The sequence below is a fragment of the Ovis canadensis genome, chromosome 25 (assembly GCF_042477335.2).
Source record: "Ovis canadensis isolate MfBH-ARS-UI-01 breed Bighorn chromosome 25, ARS-UI_OviCan_v2, whole genome shotgun sequence".
Taxonomy (NCBI): Eukaryota; Metazoa; Chordata; class Mammalia; order Artiodactyla; family Bovidae; genus Ovis; species Ovis canadensis.
Genome location: NC_091269.1, coordinates 26,093,582 through 26,112,008, shown reverse-complemented (window position 1 = coordinate 26,112,008; position 18,427 = coordinate 26,093,582). Strand labels below are relative to the sequence as shown.

The following is an 18,427-nucleotide window of genomic DNA, read 5'->3' as shown; positions in this document are numbered from 1 at the left end:
CAGTTCAAGAACTCTCAAGAATCTTCTCTAGCACCACAGTTTGAAAGCATCAATTCTTTGGCACTCTGCCTTCTTTATGGTCCAACTTTCACATCCATGTATGACTACTGGAAAAATCATAGGTTTGTCTATATGGACGTGATGTCTGTGCTTTTTAATGTTCTGTCTAGGTTTGTCATAGCTTTTCTTCCAAGGAGCAAGCGTCTTTTAATTTCATGGCTGTAGTCACCATCCACAGTGATTTTGGAACCCAAGAATGTAGAATCTTTTTCTCCATCTATTTGCTGTGAGGTGATGGGACCAGACGCCATGACCTTAGTTTCTTGAATGTTGAGTTTTAAGCCAGCTTTTCACTCTCCTCCTTCATTCTCATCAAGAGGCTCCTTAGTTCCTCTTTGATTTGTGCCATTAGAATATTATCTGCATATCTGAGATAGTTGATATTTCCCCCAGCAATCTTGTTTCCAGCTTGTGACTGATCCAGCCCAGAATTTCACATGATGTACTCTGCGTGTAAGTTAAATAATCAGGGTAACAATATACAGGCTTGATGTACTCCTTTCCCAATTTTGAACCAGTTTCTTGTTCCATGTCTGGTTCTAACTGTTGCTTCTTGACTTGCATACAGGTTTCTCAGGAGACTGGTAAAGTGGTTTGGTATTCCCATCTCTAAGAATTTTCCAGAGTTTGTTGTGATCCACACAGTCAAAGGCTTTAGCATAGTCAGTGAAACAGAAATAGACATTTTTCTGGAATTCCTTTGCTTTTTCTATGATCCAGTGGAAGTTGGTGATTTGATCTCTGGTTCTGCCTTTTCTAAATCCAGCTTGAACATCTGGAAGTTCTCAGTCCACCTACTGTCACAGCCTAGCTTAAAGTATTTTTGGTATTGCTTTTCTTTGAGATTAGAATGAAAACTGACCTTTCCAGTCCTGTGGTTACTGCTGAATTTTCCAAATTGTCTGGCATATTGAGTGCAACACTTTAACAGCATCATCTCTTAGGATTTTAAATAGCTCAGCTGGAATCCCATCACCTCCGCTAGCTTTGTTCATAGTGATGCTTCCTGCACAGTGATAAGGTAACAATGAATCTCAGTCTATTACTGAGTCCTTTAGATCATTTTATATCTCCTGGGTCAGTTGTTATCAAAAGTACTGACATAAAGGGGACTTCCCTGGCGGTCCAGGGAGACTGCACTCCCAATACAGGAGACCTCGGTTAGGGAACTAGACCTGGCATGCTGCCACTGAAGATCCCGCCTGCACAGCTAAGAGCTTATGCAGCCAAGTATATAAATGAATAAGTACTGCCATAAAGGAAGCTGCATTTTTCATTACTAGTATTGTTTTGGAAGGGACCCGTATGCTTAAACTACTGAAACCATGGTTTGTGAAATCCCTTCCGTTTCTAACACTCTGTGGTTCATTAACAATGTCTTATTAAGGTAAACGTTCTAAATATGCAGGAATTCCCTGGTGGCTCAGACAGTTAAGAATCTCCCTGCAATGCAGGAGACCCAGGTTCAATCCTTGGGTCAGGAAGATCCTTGCAGAAGAGAACAGCTGCCCACTCCAGTTTTCTTGCCTGGAGAGTCCCGTGGAGAAATATCTTTGCTGTCGACGTTTTCCTCATTGCTTTCCTACATCAGCCGCTGGCCTCAGAGCAGGAAGACTCTCTAAGCAGCTTTCCTTTCTTCCATAGGCAGTGAGACCTCAGGGGAGGGGTCTTCCCCAGGTAGGTGTAGAGGGCAGTTCTGAACCTGGCTGTTGGTCCCTCACCCTCCCTGGCCAAGTGGGAACTAGTTAGCGATCAGTGGGGTGAACTGTTTGGAGTCTGCTCCCATCCCCAGGTGAGCCTGTTTGAGCAGAGCTTCATTTTATCTGCTTATCAGATTAGGGTACTGATTTTTTTTTTTAACTTTTTATTTTGTATTGGGGCTTGCTAGGTGGTGCTAGTGATCAAGAACCCGCCTGCCAGTGCAGGAGACATAAGAAACGTGGGTTTGATCCCTGGGTCAGAAAGATCTCCTGAAAAAGGAAATGGCAACATGCTTCAGTATTCTTGCCTGGAGAATCCCATGGACACAGGAGCCTGGGAGGGCTATGGTCCATAGGATTGGAAAAAGTCAGACACAACTGAAGTGATTTAACATGCTTGCCATAGCTAATTAACAATGTGGTGGTTTCAGGTGAATAGCGAAGGAGAGATTGGAAAAGTCCCTTGTATGGCCAAGTGCCTAACTGTTCACAGGACATTGGTCTTTGCATCCGTCTCTGTTTACTTACAGAGATTTTGTATGTGAGCTGGACCACTTATATCATTTCCTTACTTTAAAAAAAAAAAGTCTTTATTGAGCTTGTTACAAATTGCTTCTGCTTTATGCTTTTCATTTTTTGGCTATAAGGCATGTAAGATCTTAGTTCCCTGACCAGAGATTGAACCCACACCCCTGCATTGGAAGAGGAAGTCTTAACTGCTGGATCACCAGGGAGGTCCCCATTTTCTTGCTTTTTATAATCTTTTCTCGGTTAGACTTTTCCCATCTCAGATGCCTCTTCACAACAGCCAGTTGACTTCTGATTAAAAGGAGAAATAGCCAGAGCCAACCTCCCCGGCCCACTGTCTTACTCAGACACGGCTCAGAGCATTCACAGTGTGGTCCAGCCATTTGGTACAGGAGGAGCTTTTTCTCCTCTAATGCTTCGCATAGGGAAGCTGGCACAGGTCAGATCAGCTCAGCATCTCCCGGGGGCTGTGGCTCCTTTGGCTGCTGGGAACAGAGAATTTATCTCTGCTTGCCTCCAGCCCCAGCCCTGCCAGTTGCCACCGCTTCCTCTCCTTTGAGGACTACTCTCCACAAACAACTGCTTTTCCTGGGATCTTCAGCAGGGTGTTGATACATTAAAGAAAAACTCAGGTCAGACTGTGCATCTTTTTTCTTGGAAAATACCCAGATTATTTTCAGGCTTTTTAAATGTGACCTGTTTGTTTGTTTGTTTTTTAATTGACTTTTTTTAAGAGCAGTTTTAGGTTCACAGCAGAACTGAGCACAAGGTACAGAGTTCCCAGGGACCCCCTCCTCCCACATGTGTACAGCCTCCCTGCTATCAGGGTCTCAACAAATCAGGCACAGTTACAAGTTATAAACGCACACTGACACACCATCATCACCCAACACCCACAGTTGACATCTGGGTTTATTCTTGGTTTTGTACATTCTGTGGGTTTGGACAAATTCTCAGACGAGTTTTTTGGCAGTGAGACTATTCTATTTGATTCTGTGATTGTGGATACATGTCATACATTTGTCCACTCCCCTGCTAGGAGGTACTTTCAAGGTCAGTTCTTCCCTAGGCTCAAGAGAGTCACCAGTGTGTTACAGGTTTTCCCAAGAGCCACAGTTTACTCTGTCCTCCTCTCTGGTGTTGAAGAGCCAGTTTGTAAATAGCACCCTTGACCAAGACAAATAGCAGGTTGCTAAAGCGAGCCAAAGACAAAGAAATCTTATTTGATCTGTTTTACTCCTAAACTCTCGTAGGAAACTAATACTGGAAATAATTGATATGCACACACACGCTCACAATATAGAGTAAAATATTGATGCTTTCTAACAAAATCATCTTATTTTTTTTGAAAAGATGAATTCTCCAGAAATGTGAAAATGAATGGTTTCCCCTAAGAATGCCTACAGAAAATTTGTTCTTCTTAAATAATGCTAGGAGCAGATATATGAGAGCATTTATCCTTTTCTCAATCAAGAATTACATGGAAAACTCAAAAGTATCATCTTCTGTCAGGCACTTTGCACTTTGGAAAGGAGCTTTTCTGTTGAAATAATGTCATGTCAAAGTGGAATGCGACATAGTCTGACCTGCACCAGGCTCTCTTTCTAAAGGCTTACCTGGACCTCATGACCCTGTTCTGTCTGACGTCTCCCTGTTAGAGTGGGAATGTCTGTCTTATGCCTGTCACTGTGGTATTTTGGAAGCAGATAACTTGTCTGATTTCACAGGTTCACAGCTGGAGAGGATTTTTTTCCTCCAGATGAATCATAACTCAAGTTCTTACCCAAACTTGATTTAGATGACATTTAGATGAGATTTTGAACTTCAAGTCGATGCTGAAATAGATTAAGACTTTTGGCCTGTTGGGATGGGGTGACCTTATGTTCTTGTAGGAAGGACATGAGTTTGGGGGGACCCACAGGCTAGAGGGTAATGAGCAGAATTGTGTGCCCCACAAAATTCAGAATGATTTTGTTTGGAGATAGGCCTTTAAAGAGCTAATTAATGGGGTCATGTGGTGTCTTTATAAAAAGAAGTTAGGACACCATCACACACCGAGCGAAGACCCTTTGAGGCCACACCAAGAAGCAGCCACCTGCAGGCCACGGCTGACGGTCCTCAGAAGAAACCAGCCCTGCCTGGAGATCCTAAGCCAAAGCCCAGTTTCTTGTCTTTTCCAGCCTCTAGAGGCTACATGTCTTCCTTGAGGTCCCCCTCCCATCTTCAAAGCCAGCCAGCGATTGCAGCATCTTCAGATTTCCGGCTGTGACACCAACTCTCCTGCCTCCTTCAGCATCTCGGCATCATGGTCCAGCTTGAGCAGCTCGGACATGTAACCCAGCAGGCAGAAAAGAGGTGACTTCATGCTCTGTGAGGGCTGATGTAAAACCGTGCTTAGTCATTCAGTCGAGTCCGACTCTTTGAGACCCTGTGCATGGGATTCTCCAGGCAAGGATACTGGAGTGGGTTGCCATTCCCAACTCCAGGGGATCTTCCCGACCCAGGGATCAAACCTGGGGCGCCTACGTTGCAGGTGGATTCTTTATTGTTTGAGCCACAGGGAAGCCCACAGTGTAAAAGCAGTAGAGCACCATTAGACTTTTAAATAAGTAATTTATTGACTTCATTTTTGGCAGCCCTGGGTCTTTGTCACTGTGCAAAGGCTTTCTCTAGTTGCCACGAGTGGGGGGCTACTCCCTAGCTTCTCATTGTGGCAGCTTCTCTAGCTGCCAAGCATGGGGTCTAGAGCACAAGCACCGTTCCTCCAAGGCATGAGCGATCTTGAAGTTCACATTCCTGGACCAGGAATGGAACCCACGTCCCCTGTATTGGCTGGTGGGTTCTTAACCACTGAACCACCAGGGAAGCGACTCTATTAGGCTTTTTAATACTGTTCCTGTCGATTAAGACTTTGGACTCCATCTGAAAGGGCCAAAGAAAAACTTAGGGAGTGTCTGGGCTGGAGGATCACAGGGAAGATGAATCTCTTGTTTATTCTGCACCAGTTTGTCAAGCACTCTTAAATATGACAGCTGGTCTACCAACCTTCTCTAGTTTTTTTGGCTTTAGTTCAGTTCAGTCCAGTCACTCAGTCGTGTCCGACTCTTTGCAACCCCATGAACCGCAGCACACCAGGCCTCCCTGTCCATCACCAACTCCCAGAGTTCACCCAGACTCATGTCCATTGAGTCAGTGATGCCATCTAGCCATCTCATCCTCTGTCGTTCCCTACTCCTCCTGCCCTCAATCTTTCCCAGCAACAGGCTCTTTTCCAGTGAGTCAGTGCTTCACGTCAGGTGGCCAAAGTATTGGAGTTTCAGCTTCAGCATCAGTCCTTCCAATGAACACCCAGGACTGATCTCCTTTAGGAGGACTTGTTGGGTCTCCTTGCAGTCCAAGGGACTCTCAAGAGTCTTCTCCAACACCACAGTTCAAAAGCATCAATTCTTTGGTGCTCAGCTTTCTTTATAGTCCAACTCTCACATCCATGCATGACCACTGGAAAAACCATAGCCTTGACTAGATGGACCTTTGTTGACAAAGTAATGTCTCTGCTTTTGAATATGCTGTCTAGGTTGGTCATAACTTTCCTTCCAAGGAGTAAGCGTCTTTTAATTTCATGGCTGCAGTCACCATCTGCAGTGATTTTGGAGCCCAGAAAAATAATAACAGGTCATCCACTGTTTCCCCATCTGTTTCCCATGAAGTGATGGGACTGGGACCAGATAAGAAGGGGAGTCATCAGGGGACTGGTAACCAGCAGGCTCCAGCATCATTCAGACTCAGTGTGTTCCTCCTAAAGACACTTTGTCTCTCAAATCTACACTACATACCATGCTAAACAATTCTTACCCTGTGCCTGGTTGGCATCAGTGTGATTAGTTATTATTAGATCAGGCAGATGATATCAGGCAATCAAGATGTAAATTGAGTAGTTGAGACCCAGATTGTAGAATGCACCAAGCTTGACTACAACTGTATTTAATTTGCAAAGAAGCTCTATCAGGAGCGGGAGTGGCCCTGCCCCTGCTCAAAGGACCAAGGGGACCGTGTTCCCACTGAAGACGTGGAGTTCAAGTGGTCCAGTACGTGTGACAGCACCTGCTTCTCTGCCACTGCCCTCCAGTGGTCCAGACATCATCTCCATCCCAAAATGACTGAGAAAGAGCAAAGGTTGTCATGTGAGGCTAAACACACCACTTGGGCTTCCATATATATATATAGAAGACTGCACCCTCCACCGCTTTAGCACTTGTGAATCTTGGGGTGATTTAGTGATCCTTTGTTTTGAAGCACGTGACCTGCATTATTGGGGGAGGGGTGGGTGAGGGATGATGTACTCCAAAATGTGCACTCAGTGCATGGTATCTTTGTGACAGTTCTGAACCAGTTTATCCAAAAGCTGAGGAGAAGGGATCCTAGATGATGACTCTGAATGTCGGGAGAGCCTCTCCCCAATTTTCATGCCAGAAGCATTGTCACCTGTGGGTCAAGCATCAGACAGGATCTCAGGGTGACAAAGTGACTTCCTTACATTCTACCTGTAGCCCCTTTAACCTGTGGGGACTGGATCAGAGAGCAAATCTATGTGAAGACACCATGTGGGACCAGAAACTGGGGCTCCAGCCCCAGGCGTGGCTATTAATCCAGGGTTATTCTGGGGCTCTCTCTCCAGTAATCTGATTCATTCCTGAGCACCCCTGAGACTCAGCAGGCTGACCCCACCAGTCTGTGTGCAGAAATGTCATTCAGACATGAACACAGCTTCTCATGGTGGAATCCTTGCTATAATTGATGCCTCCTTGTATTGGGTTTTCTAAATAGAATTTGTTAGTAAAAAAAAGAAAAAAATTTTACTGGCTTATAGTTGATTTACAAGCTTGTGTTAATTTCTGTTATACAGCAAAGCAAGTCAGTTTTACATATATACTCTTTTTCATATTCTTTTCCATTATGGTTTATCACAGAATATTAAATATCATTCCCTGTGCTGACAGTGGGACCTTGTTATTTATCCATTCTATATATAATGCTGTAATTTGCATCTATTAATCACAAACCCCCAATCCTTCCCTCCCCCACTCCTTGGCAACCACAAGTCTCTCGCCTGTATCTGTGAGTCTCATTCTGTTTCGTAGATACATTTGTTTGTATTGTTTTATTTATTCTTTTTTTTAAATTTTACTTTATTTTACTTTACAATACTGTATTGGTTTTGCCATACATCAAAATGAATCCACCGCAGGTGTACATGAGTTCCCAATCCTGAACCCGCCTCCCACCACCCTCTCCATACCATCTCTCTGGGTCATCCCAGTGCATCCTGTATGCCCCAAGCATCCTGTATCCTGCATCGAACCTAGACTGGCGATTCGTTTCTTACATGATATTATACATGTTTCAGTGCCATTCTCCCAAATCATCCCACCCTCGCCCTCTCCCACAGAGTCAAAAAAACTGTTCTATACATCTGTGTCTCTTTTGCTGTCTCGCATACAGGGTTATCATTCTCATCTTTCTAAATTCCATATATATGTGTGTTAGTATACTATATTGGTGTTTTTCTTTCTGGCTTGCTTCACTCTGTATAGTCAGCTCCAGTTTCATACACCTCATTAGAACTGATTCAAATTTATTCTTTTTAATGGCTGAGTAATACTCCATTGTGTATATGTACCACAGCTTTCTTATCCATTCATCTGCTGATGGACATCTAGGTTGTTTCCATGTCCTGGCTATTATAAACAGTGCTGCAGTGAACATTGGGGTACATGTGTCTCTTTCAATTCTGGTTTCCTTGGTGTGTATGCCCAGCAGTGGGATTGCTGGGTCATAAGGTAGTTCTAGTTCCAGTTTTTTAAGGAATCTCCACACTGTTCTCCATAGTGGCTGTACTAGTTTGCATTCCCACCAAAAGTGTAAGAGGGTTCCCTTTTCTCCACACCCTCTCCAGCATTTATTGCTTGTAGACTTTTGGATAGCAGCCATTCTGACTGGTGTGAAATGGTACTCATTGTGGTTTTGATTTGCATTTCTCTGATAATGAGTGATGTTGAGCATCTTTTCATGTGTTTGTTAGCCATCTGTATGTCGTCTTTGGAGAAATGTCTATTTAGTTCTTTGGCCCATTTTTTGAATGGGTCGTTTATTTTTCTGGAATTGAGCTACAGGAGTTGCTTGTATATTTTTGAGATTAGTTCTTTGTTAGTTGTTTCATTTGCTGTTATTTTCTCCCATTCTGAAGGCTGTCTTTTCACCTTGCTTATAGTTTTCTTTGTTGTGCAGAAGCTTTTAATTTTAATTAGATCCCATTTGTTTATTTTTGCTTTTATTTCCAATATTCTGGGAGGTGGGTCATAGAGGATCCTGCTGTGATGTATGTTGGAGAGTGTTTTGCCTATGTTCTCCTCTAGGAGTTTTATACTTTCTGGTCTTACGTTTAGATCTTTAATCCATTTTGAGTTTGTTTTTGTGTGCGGTGTTAGAAAGTGTTCTAGTTTCATTCTTTTACAAGTGGTTGACCAGTTTTCCCAGCACCACTTGTTAAAGAGATTGTCTTTACTCCATTGTATATTCTTGCCTCCTTTGTCGAAGATAAGGTGTCCATAGGTGTGTGGATTTATCTCTGGGCTTTCTATTTTGTTCCATTGACCTGTATTTCTGTCTTTGTGCCAGTACCATACTGTCTTGATGACTGTGGCATTGTAATAGAGCCTGAAGTCAGGCAAGTTGATTCCTCCAGTTCCATTCTTCTTTCTCAAGATTGCTTTTGCTATTTGAGGCTTTTTGTATTTCCATACAAATCTTGAAATTGTTTGTTCTAGCTCTGTGAAAAATAGCGCTGGAAGCTTGATAGGGATTGCATTGAATCTGTAGATTGCTTTGGGTAGTATACTCATTTTCACTATATTGATTCTTCTGATCCATGAACATGGTACATTTCTCCATCTATTAGTGTCCTCTTTGATTTCTTTGACCAGTGTTTTATAGTTTTCTATATATAGGTCTTTAGTTTCTTTAGGTAGATATATTCCTAAGTATTTTATTCTTTTTGTTGCAATGGTGAATGGAATTGTTTCCTTAATTTCTCTTTCTACTTTCCCATTATTAGTGTATAGGAATGCAAGGGATTTCTGTGTGTCGATTTTATATCCTGCAACTTTACTATATTCATTGATTAGCTCTAGTAATTTTCTGGTGGAGTCTTTAGGGTTTTTTATGTAGAGGATCATGTCATCTGCAAACAGTGAGAGCTTTACTACTTCTTTTCCAATTTGGATTCCTTTTATCTCTTTTTCTGCTCTGATTGCTGTGGCCAAAACTTCCAGAACTATGTTGAATAGTAGCAGTGAAAGTGGGCACCCTTGTCTTGTTCCTGACTTTAGGGGAAATGCTTTCAATTTTTCACCATTGAGCATAATGTTTGCTGTGGGTTTGTCATATATAGCTTTTATTATGTTGAAGTATGTTCCTTCTATTCCTGCTTTCTGGAGAGTTTTTATCATGAATGGATGTTGAGTTTTGTCAAAGGCTTTCTCTGCATCTATTGAGATAATCATATGGCTTTTATTTTTCAATTTATTAATATGGTATATTACAATGATTTGCAGATATTGAAGAATCCTTGCATCCCTGGGATAAAGCCTACTTGTTCATGGTGTATGATCTTTTAAATGTGTTGTTGGATTCTGATTGCTAGAATTTTGTTAAGGATTTTTGCATCTATGTTCATCAGTGCTATTGGCCTCTAGTTTTCTTTTTTTGTGGCATCTTTGTCAGGTTTTGGTATTAGGGTGATGGTGGCCTCAGAATGAGTTTGGAAGTTTACCTTCCTCTGCAATTTTCTGGAAGGGTTTGAGTAGGATAGGTGTTAGCTCTTTTCTAAATTTTTGGTAGAATTCAGCTGTGAAGCCATCTGGACGTGGGCTTTTGTTTGCTGGAAGATTTCTGATTACAGTTTCAATTTCTGTGCTTGTGATGGGTCTGTTAAGATTTTCTATTTCTTCCTGGTTCAGTTTTGGAAAGTTGTACCTTTCTAAGAATTTGTCCATTTCTTCCATGTTGTCCATTTTATTGGCATATAATTGCTGATAGTAGTCTCTTATGATCCTTTGTATTTCTGTGTTGTCTGATGTGATCTCTCTTTCATTTCTAATTTTATTGATTGGATTTTTCTCCCTTTGTTTCTTGATGAGTTTGGCTAATGGTTTGTCAATTTTATTTATCCTCTCAAAGAACCAGCTTTTGGCGTTGTTGATTTTTCTATGGTCTCTTTTGTTTCTTTTGCATTTATTTCTGCCTTAATTTTTAAGATTTCTTTCCTTCTACTAACCCTGGGGTTCTCCATTTCTTCCTTTTCTATTGCTTTAGGTGTACAGTTAGGTTATTTATTTGACTTTTTTCTTGTTTCTTGAGGTATGCCTCTATTGCTATGAACTTTCCCCTTAGCATTGCTTTTATAGTGTCCCACAGGTTTGGGGTTGTTGTGTTTTCATTTTCATTCGTTTCTGTGCATATTTTGATTTCTTTTTTGATTTCTTCTGTGTTTTTTTGGTTATTCAGAAGCGTGTTGTTCAACCTCCATATGTTGGAATTTTTAATAGTTTTTCTCCTATGATTGAGATCTAATCTTACTGCATTATGGTCAGAAAAGATGCTTGGAATGATTTCAATTTTTTTGAATTTATCAAGGCTAGATTTATGGCCCAGAATGTGATCTATCATGGAGAAGGTTCCGTGAGCACTTGAGAAAAAGGTGAAATTCATTGTTTTGGGGTGAAATATCCTATAGATATCAATTAGGTCCAACTGGTCTATTGTATCATTTAAAGTTTGTCTTTCTTTGTTAATTTTCTGTTTAGTTGATCTGTCCATAGGTGTGAGTGGGGTATTAAAGTCTCCCACTATTATTGTGTTATTGTTAATGTCCCCTTTCATACTTGTTAGCATTTGTCTTACATATTGTGGTGCTCCTATGTTGGGTGCATATATATTTATAATTGTTATATCTTCTTTTTGGATTGATCGTTTGATCATTATGTAGTGTCCTTCTTTGTCTCTTTTGACAGCCTTTGTTTTAAAGTCTATTTTATCTGATATGAGTATAGCTACTCCTGCTTTCTTTTGGTCTCTATTTGCATGGAATATCTTTTTCCAGCCCTTCACCTTCAGTCTGTATGTGTCCCTTGTTTTGAGGTGGGTCTCTTGTAGACAACATATATAGGGGTCTTGTTTTTGTATCCATTTAGCCAGTCTTTGTCTTTTGGTTGGGGCATTCAACCCATTTACGTTTAAGATAATTATTGATAAGTATGATCCTGTTGCCATTTACTTTATTGTTTTGGGTTCAGGTTTTTATGCCCTTTTTGTGTTTCCTGTCTAGAGAAGATCCTTTAGCATTTGTTGGAGAGCTGGTTTGGTGGTGCTGAATTCTCTCAGCTTTTGCTTGTCTGTAAAGCTTTTGATTTCTCCCTCATATTTGAATGAGATCCTTGCTGGGTACAGTAATCTGGGCTGTAGGTTATTTTCTTTCATCACTTTAAGTATGTCTCGCCATTCCCTCCTGGCCTGAAGCATTTCTATTGAAAGATCAGCTGTTATCCTTATGGGAATCCCCTTGTGTGTTATTTGTTGTTTTTCCCTTGCTGCTTTTAATATTTGTTCTTTGTGTTTGATCTTTGTTAATTTGATTAATATGTGTCTTGGGGTGTTTTGCCTTGGGTTTATCCTGTTTGGGATTCTCTGGGTTTCTTGGACTTGGGTGATTATTTCCTTCCCCATTTTAGGGAAATTTTCAACTATTATCTCCTCAACTACTTTCTCATGGTGTTTCTTTTTGTCTTCTTCTTTTGGGACTCCTATAATTCGAATGTTGGAGCATTTCATATTGTCTGGGAGGTCTCTGAGATTGTCCTCATTTCTTTTAATTTGTTTTTTTCCTCTCTGATTCATTTATTTCTACCATTCTATTTCACTAATCCTATCTTCTGCCTCCAGTTATTCTACTATTTGTTGCCTCCAGGGTGTTTCTGATCTCATTTATTGCATTATTCATTATATATTTACTCTTTTTTAAAGAAAACATTTTCTAAGAAAACACTGGTATGATTTATGTCAAAGAATGTTTTGTCTCTGTTCTCTTCTAGGAATTTTGTGGTGTCATGTCTTACATTTAAGTCTTTAAGCCATTTTGAGTTTATTTTTGTTTATGATGTGAGGATGTTTTCTAGCTTCACTGATTTACATGCAGCTAACTTTTCCAGCCCCACTTGCTGAAGGACTGTCTTTTCCCCATCATATACTCTTGGCTCCTTCATTAAAAATTAATATACTTTGGGTGTGTAAGTTCATTTCTGATCTCTCTGTGCTGTTCCGTTGGTCCATTTGTCTGTTTTTATGCCAGTACCATGCTGTTTTGATTACTGTAGCTTTGTAATATTGCCTGAAGTCTGGGAGGATTATGCCTTCAACTTTGTTCTTTTTCCTTAGGATTGCTTTGGCAATTCTGGGCCTTTTATGGTTCCATATAAATCTTAGGGTTATTTGCCTTAGTTCTGTGAAAAATATCATGGATAATGTGATAAGGATCACATTCACTCTATAGACTGAGAAGTGTGACCATTTTACCAATATTGACTCCTCCTCTTTCCATTTCCTTGAGTCATCTTCAGTTTCCTTTATTAATGTTGTGTAGTTCTCAGCATTACGTTAGTACTTTTGTCTCAAGACTCAAAAGTCTTTTCAAGGCCACAGTGTTTCCCTTGCACAGTCTACAGACTTCTACTGAAACACTTAGCTGGCACCCCAGCAGTAAAGAATCTGCCAGCAATGCAGGAGACCACCTGCCAATATAGGAGGTATGCGGTCGATCCTTGGGTTGGGAAGATCCCCTGGAGAAGAAAATGGCAACCCACTCCAGTATTCTTTCCTGGAGAAGCCCATGGACAGAGGAGCCTGGCAGGCTATATTCCATGGGATCACAAGAGTTGGACACGACTTAGTGACTAAACCGACACCATTGGTTAGGGAGATGCAAAGCTGCTGTGACAGAGAGCCCCAGAAAGACAGTGATGTAAAGTGCATAGAACTATTTCTCTCCATCACCTCCAAGGCCAGAGGTGAGCAGCCTAGCTGGACGGGGCAGCCGAGCTGTAAGTGCATGTCAGAGACACAGACTCCTTATAATCTGTTTCCCACTCCTGCCTTGGGACTGTAGTCCTCAGTCTCTCCTGAGCACCTCAACCCCCTGAAAGGCTGGTTAAACCACTTTCCACTCCCACTCAGCAGGTCTGAGTAGGGCTTGAGAATTTGCATTTCTGACAAGCTCCCAGGTGATCCTAAGGTTGTTGGTCCAGGAATCCTGCTTGGGGAACCACTGCCCAGGGGCCTGTCTTTGCCTGCCCTGGCTGATTGCCGACACATCTGTGGTCCAGATTATGGAGTGGGGAAGGTGTGTGGAGGCCCACACGCGCACTCACACACATGCACGTAGTGTTCTAAGGCCCAGGAGGGAAGTGGCACCCTGTATTTCCACTGATGAGAAGACTCACAAAGCCACACCTACCTGCTGGGGAAGCTGGAGAAAGTCGAGTTCATGGCCATGTCACTGAAAATAATCAATAAACAATCTATAATAGAAATAGAAAAGAATTCTACTGAAGATATAGCCCAGAAGACAGCCTCTCAAGGTATTCAGCACAGTTTTATATGTTGTCAGAACAAAGAACATTAAACAAGTTAGGGATGCTGCTGCTGCTGCTGCTAAGTCGCTTCAGTCGTGTCCAACTCTGTGCGACCCCATGGACGGCAGCCCACCAGGCTCCTCTGTCCCTGGGATTCTCCAGGCAAGAACACTGGAGTGGGTTGCCATTTCCTTCTCCAATGCATGAAAGTGAAAAGTGAAAGCGAAGTCGCTCAGTCGTGTCTGCAGCCTACCAGGCCCCTCCATCCCTGGGATTTTCCAAGCAAGAGTGCTGGGGTGGGGTGCCATTGCCTTCTCCAAAGTTAGGGATACATTCTTTCAAACTTTAAAAGACAAATAGACCAGCACATACACAGCAAGGTGGCGTGACCTTGGCACCTGGGAAGGGAGTCTTTGTTATCAAAGGAGTCCCAGCCTTAATGTCCCAGGTAGAGGGGCATTTAATCTTTATTTTTCACATGGTCAGTGTGCCCTTTTCTTTAATAATTAAAGCAGATGTTTGGGGTCTTCCCTGGAAGTCCACTGGTTAAGACTCCAAGCTTCCAATACAGGGGGCACAGGTTTGATCCCAGGTCAGGGAACTAAGATACTGAATGCCACATGGCACTGCCTAAAATTAATAAAATAAAAATAACAGAATGCAATGAAAAAAATAAAGGGGCCAGAAAATGCAAGAGGATACTTAAACATTTGGAGGAAGAAATTTTTTTAAAGCCACGGTACAATGTAGGTTTGATCAGCCACAAACAGGCTATTTTAGCTAGTCTAAAATTCAAGTCATGCATGTATGTAAGCCAGAATGACCTCCCCATACCTCAGTATGTGAGCATCTGTTTTATCAGCCACAATTATTATGAGAAAAGGGGAGAGTGGATTCTGTTGGATGCTTGTGTACACCTATGACCCTACAGCCCTGCCTTAGTTATTCTCCTCTGGCCCCTGAGCTCTCTCTGGGGACAGGCAAGCCTCGTGGCCCCTGGCCTCATAGTCTTTCACAGAAACCCACACATATGCTCCAGTCCACATCAAGTCTTCTGGTTCTACATCCACTTAGAAACATATGCTGCTGTGTGTAAGAAGACATCCATCAACCCGATGCTTGGAACCACGTGTGACACCCCCCGTGGAGACCGTGACTCTTGTTCCTCAAGGCCCAGCATTGCCGTCAGCAAATGCATGTGATTGCAGTTACCCTGCTCCATTTAGGATCTGAAACAACAGTAGCCATGGATAGTTAACATCACTGCTCTGAAGCCTGGATTTACTCTTGTCCAGGCAAGAGTTATGTCCACGTGGACCTGGGTTGTGTTGGCTCTGGGAACCCAGGCATCCATGTACCTCTGTGCACCAGGGCCTCCTCCCAGCCCATGGCCACCTGGTAGATCTTCCCAGGCCCCCACAGTGAGACCACAGCATTTTATTTAGGGATGAGTGTATTTTCTTCAGGGGGGAAAAAAAGCTTTGGAAAACATCATGGTAACATTTAGTGCTATTAAAAAGCAGTGTTTTTTGCCATGTGTAAAATAGATGCTAGTGGGAAGCTGCTGTATAGCATGAGGAGCTCAACTCGGTGTTCTGTGATGACCTGGAGGGGTGGGATGGTCGGGTGGGAGGGAGGTCCAAGAGGGAGGGGATACATGTATATGTACAGCTGATTCACATGTTGTACAGCAGAAAGTAACACAACATTGTAAGCAATTATCCTCCAGTTAAAGAAAAAGAGCATGTTTCAGCAACCAGATCAAGGAAGCCAGTGAGGAGCTGGGTTCCTGGCCATACCAACACCTGTCCTCCTTTGAAAAGCAGCGATGATCCTATAGCCCCTCAGGGGACCAGAGCAGCTGGTGGGCTGACATCTGAAAGATGCTCCAAGCATCAGAGGGAAGACACTATGTGCAAATGCCAAGTGGATAAAATCAATACGGCTTTTTCCTGATGTGTGGTCTCTTAAAGTGCCACCAGACCTAATCGTCTGAAAGAGGAGTCCCCAAAGCTGGAAGGGACTGTGGCTCACATTGAGGGTCAAGAGAGCAGTGACCCCACCACCCCCCACCTTCACTACCAACTCAGGTGTCTTGTGGAAAGTCTCGTTGTCTTGGGCTCAAGATCTAGTCCAATGGAGGACTTCTCCACCTGCAAGGTACCTGTGAATGACTCGGGTTAATGTGCATTCCATGCAGGCCCGGGTGGGGCTGAGATCCTGCGCCCATCCCCCAGCTCCCAGGGCTGCTGCTGTGGGTCCCTCCCTGCCCTGCTGATGAAGTGTGTGTCCTAAGAGGTCTAGCTGGGACCCCAAGTGCCTCAGATGCACAGCGAGCCAGGGGCCTTGCTCCTCGCTTGGAAGGCTTAGGGGGTCAGGATCTCTCTGCAGAGCAGAAAGGGAAGGGAGGTCCGGGTCGCTGAGGTGGAACCAGCTCCACGAGAAAACATCCCTGGTCAGGGAAGTCTTAGGTACGGCCACTATCTGGCTCCTCATCTGGAGGGTCCCTAGGACATGTCTCTCCGTCTGGCTGGAGGGTCTCTAGGACATGTCTGTCCATCTGTCTGGCTGCCTTTGGAAGATTATTGTGGGAGTGGGGATTCCTGGTGGAAAACCCGCAGGACCCTCCTTGGCGTCTCTAGTTAGGACCCCGCTGGGCCCCCACAGTTGACTGATCCCGTGCCACTTGGAAAACCAGTAACTCGAAAACAGACGCTGAAGTGGGTCTTGAGAGGACTGTTAGCAAAGTGAAAAAAACAAGGAACTAGGCCAAAAAGAATTTTCTTTTTTCAAATTTATTAATGTTTGCAATGTTGTGTTGATTTCTGCTATACAGCAAAGTGATTCAGATATATATATGTTCTTTTTCAAATTCTTTTCCACTATGGTTTATCTTGGGATATTGATTATAGTTTCCTGTTTTATACAGTAGGACCTTGTTGTTTATCCATCCTATATATAATAATTTACATCTGTTAATCCCAAACTCCCAACCCGTCCCTCCCCTTCCCCTCAGCAGCCACAAGACTGTCCTCTGTGTCTGTCAGTTCGTTCTGTATATTTTATGCATGTTTGTTTTGTATATTTAACACAAATGTAGGTTCATTTGTGTTACAGTTTAGATTCCACATATAACTGGTATCAGTAAACTCCTTCTGACTTAGTTAACTTAGTACAATAATCTCTGGGTTCGTCCATGTTGCTGTAAATGGCATTATTTCATTCTTTTTTATGGCTGAGTAATATTCCACTGTATGTATGAACCACATCTTCTTTATCCAGTCCTCTGTTGATGCACATTTACCTCGTTTCCATGCCTTAGCTGTTGTAAATAGCACTTCTGTGAACACTGGGGTGCATGCATCTTTTCAAATTATAGCCCCCAAAGGGTTTTCTAACAGCAGAGAATGAGAAAACAAAACAGGAAAGGAGATGAGAATAAGACTCCATAAAAGCCTAACAGCTTTGGGGGATGGGAAACGTCTAGATGTAACAAATTACTGTGACAGGAAGAAACAATCACCTTGGAAACAGAAGGCACTGGTGTCTGTGAAGCCATACAACTGGCCAAACACCTCAAACCAAAACACATTTGGAGGCCCCTCTAGCCTGGGGAATAAACAGCATGTGAGTCTAGCCTGGCTTTGGTTTTGCTTTGTTTCTGGGGTTTCCTATAGGATCTCTGATGAAAGTAAAAGAGGAGAGTGAAGAAGCTGGCTGAAAATTCAACGTTCAAACAAACCGAGATCATGGCATCTGGTCCCATCACTTCATGGCAAATAGATGGGGAAACAGTGGAAACAGTGAGAGACTTTATTTTCTTGGGTTCCAAAAATCACTGCAGATGGTGAGTGCAGCCATGAAATTAAAAGACTCTTGCTCTTTGGAAGAAAAGCTATGAACAACCTAGACAGCATATTAAAAAGCAGAAACATTACTCTGCCAACAAATGTCTGTATAGTTAAAGCTATGGTTTTTCCAGTAGTTAAGTATGGATGTGAGAGTTGGATCATAAAGCTGAGCACTGAAGAATTGATGCTTTTGAGCTGTGGTGTTGGAAAAGACTCTTGAGAGTCCCTTGGACAGAAAGAAGATCAAACCAGTCAATCCTAAAGGAAATCAGTCCTGAATAGTCATTGGAAGGACTGATGCTGAAGCTCTAATACTTTGGCCACCTGATGCGAAGAACTGACTCATTGGAAAGACATTGATGCTGGGAAAGATTGAAGGCAGAAGGAGAAGGGGACGACAGAGGATGAGATGGTTGGATGGCATCATCGACTTGATCAACATGAGTTTGAGCAAGCTCCAGAAGTTGGTGATGGACAGGGAAGCCTGGCATGCTGCAGTCCATGGGATCCCAAAGGGTCGGACATGACTGAGCGACTGAACTAAACTGAAAGGAAATCAACCCTGAATATTCATTGGAAGAACTGATGCCGAAGCGCCAATACTTTG

The 18,427-nt window shown here is 42.7% G+C and overlaps 1 protein-coding gene across 3 annotated transcripts in view; it reads left to right on the top strand.

Moving 5' to 3' along the window:
• Positions 1 to 18,427, top strand: part of GNG4 (G protein subunit gamma 4) — a 72,798-nt gene that overhangs the window by 12,501 nt on the left and 41,870 nt on the right. The gene's annotated exons all lie outside the window — the stretch shown is intronic.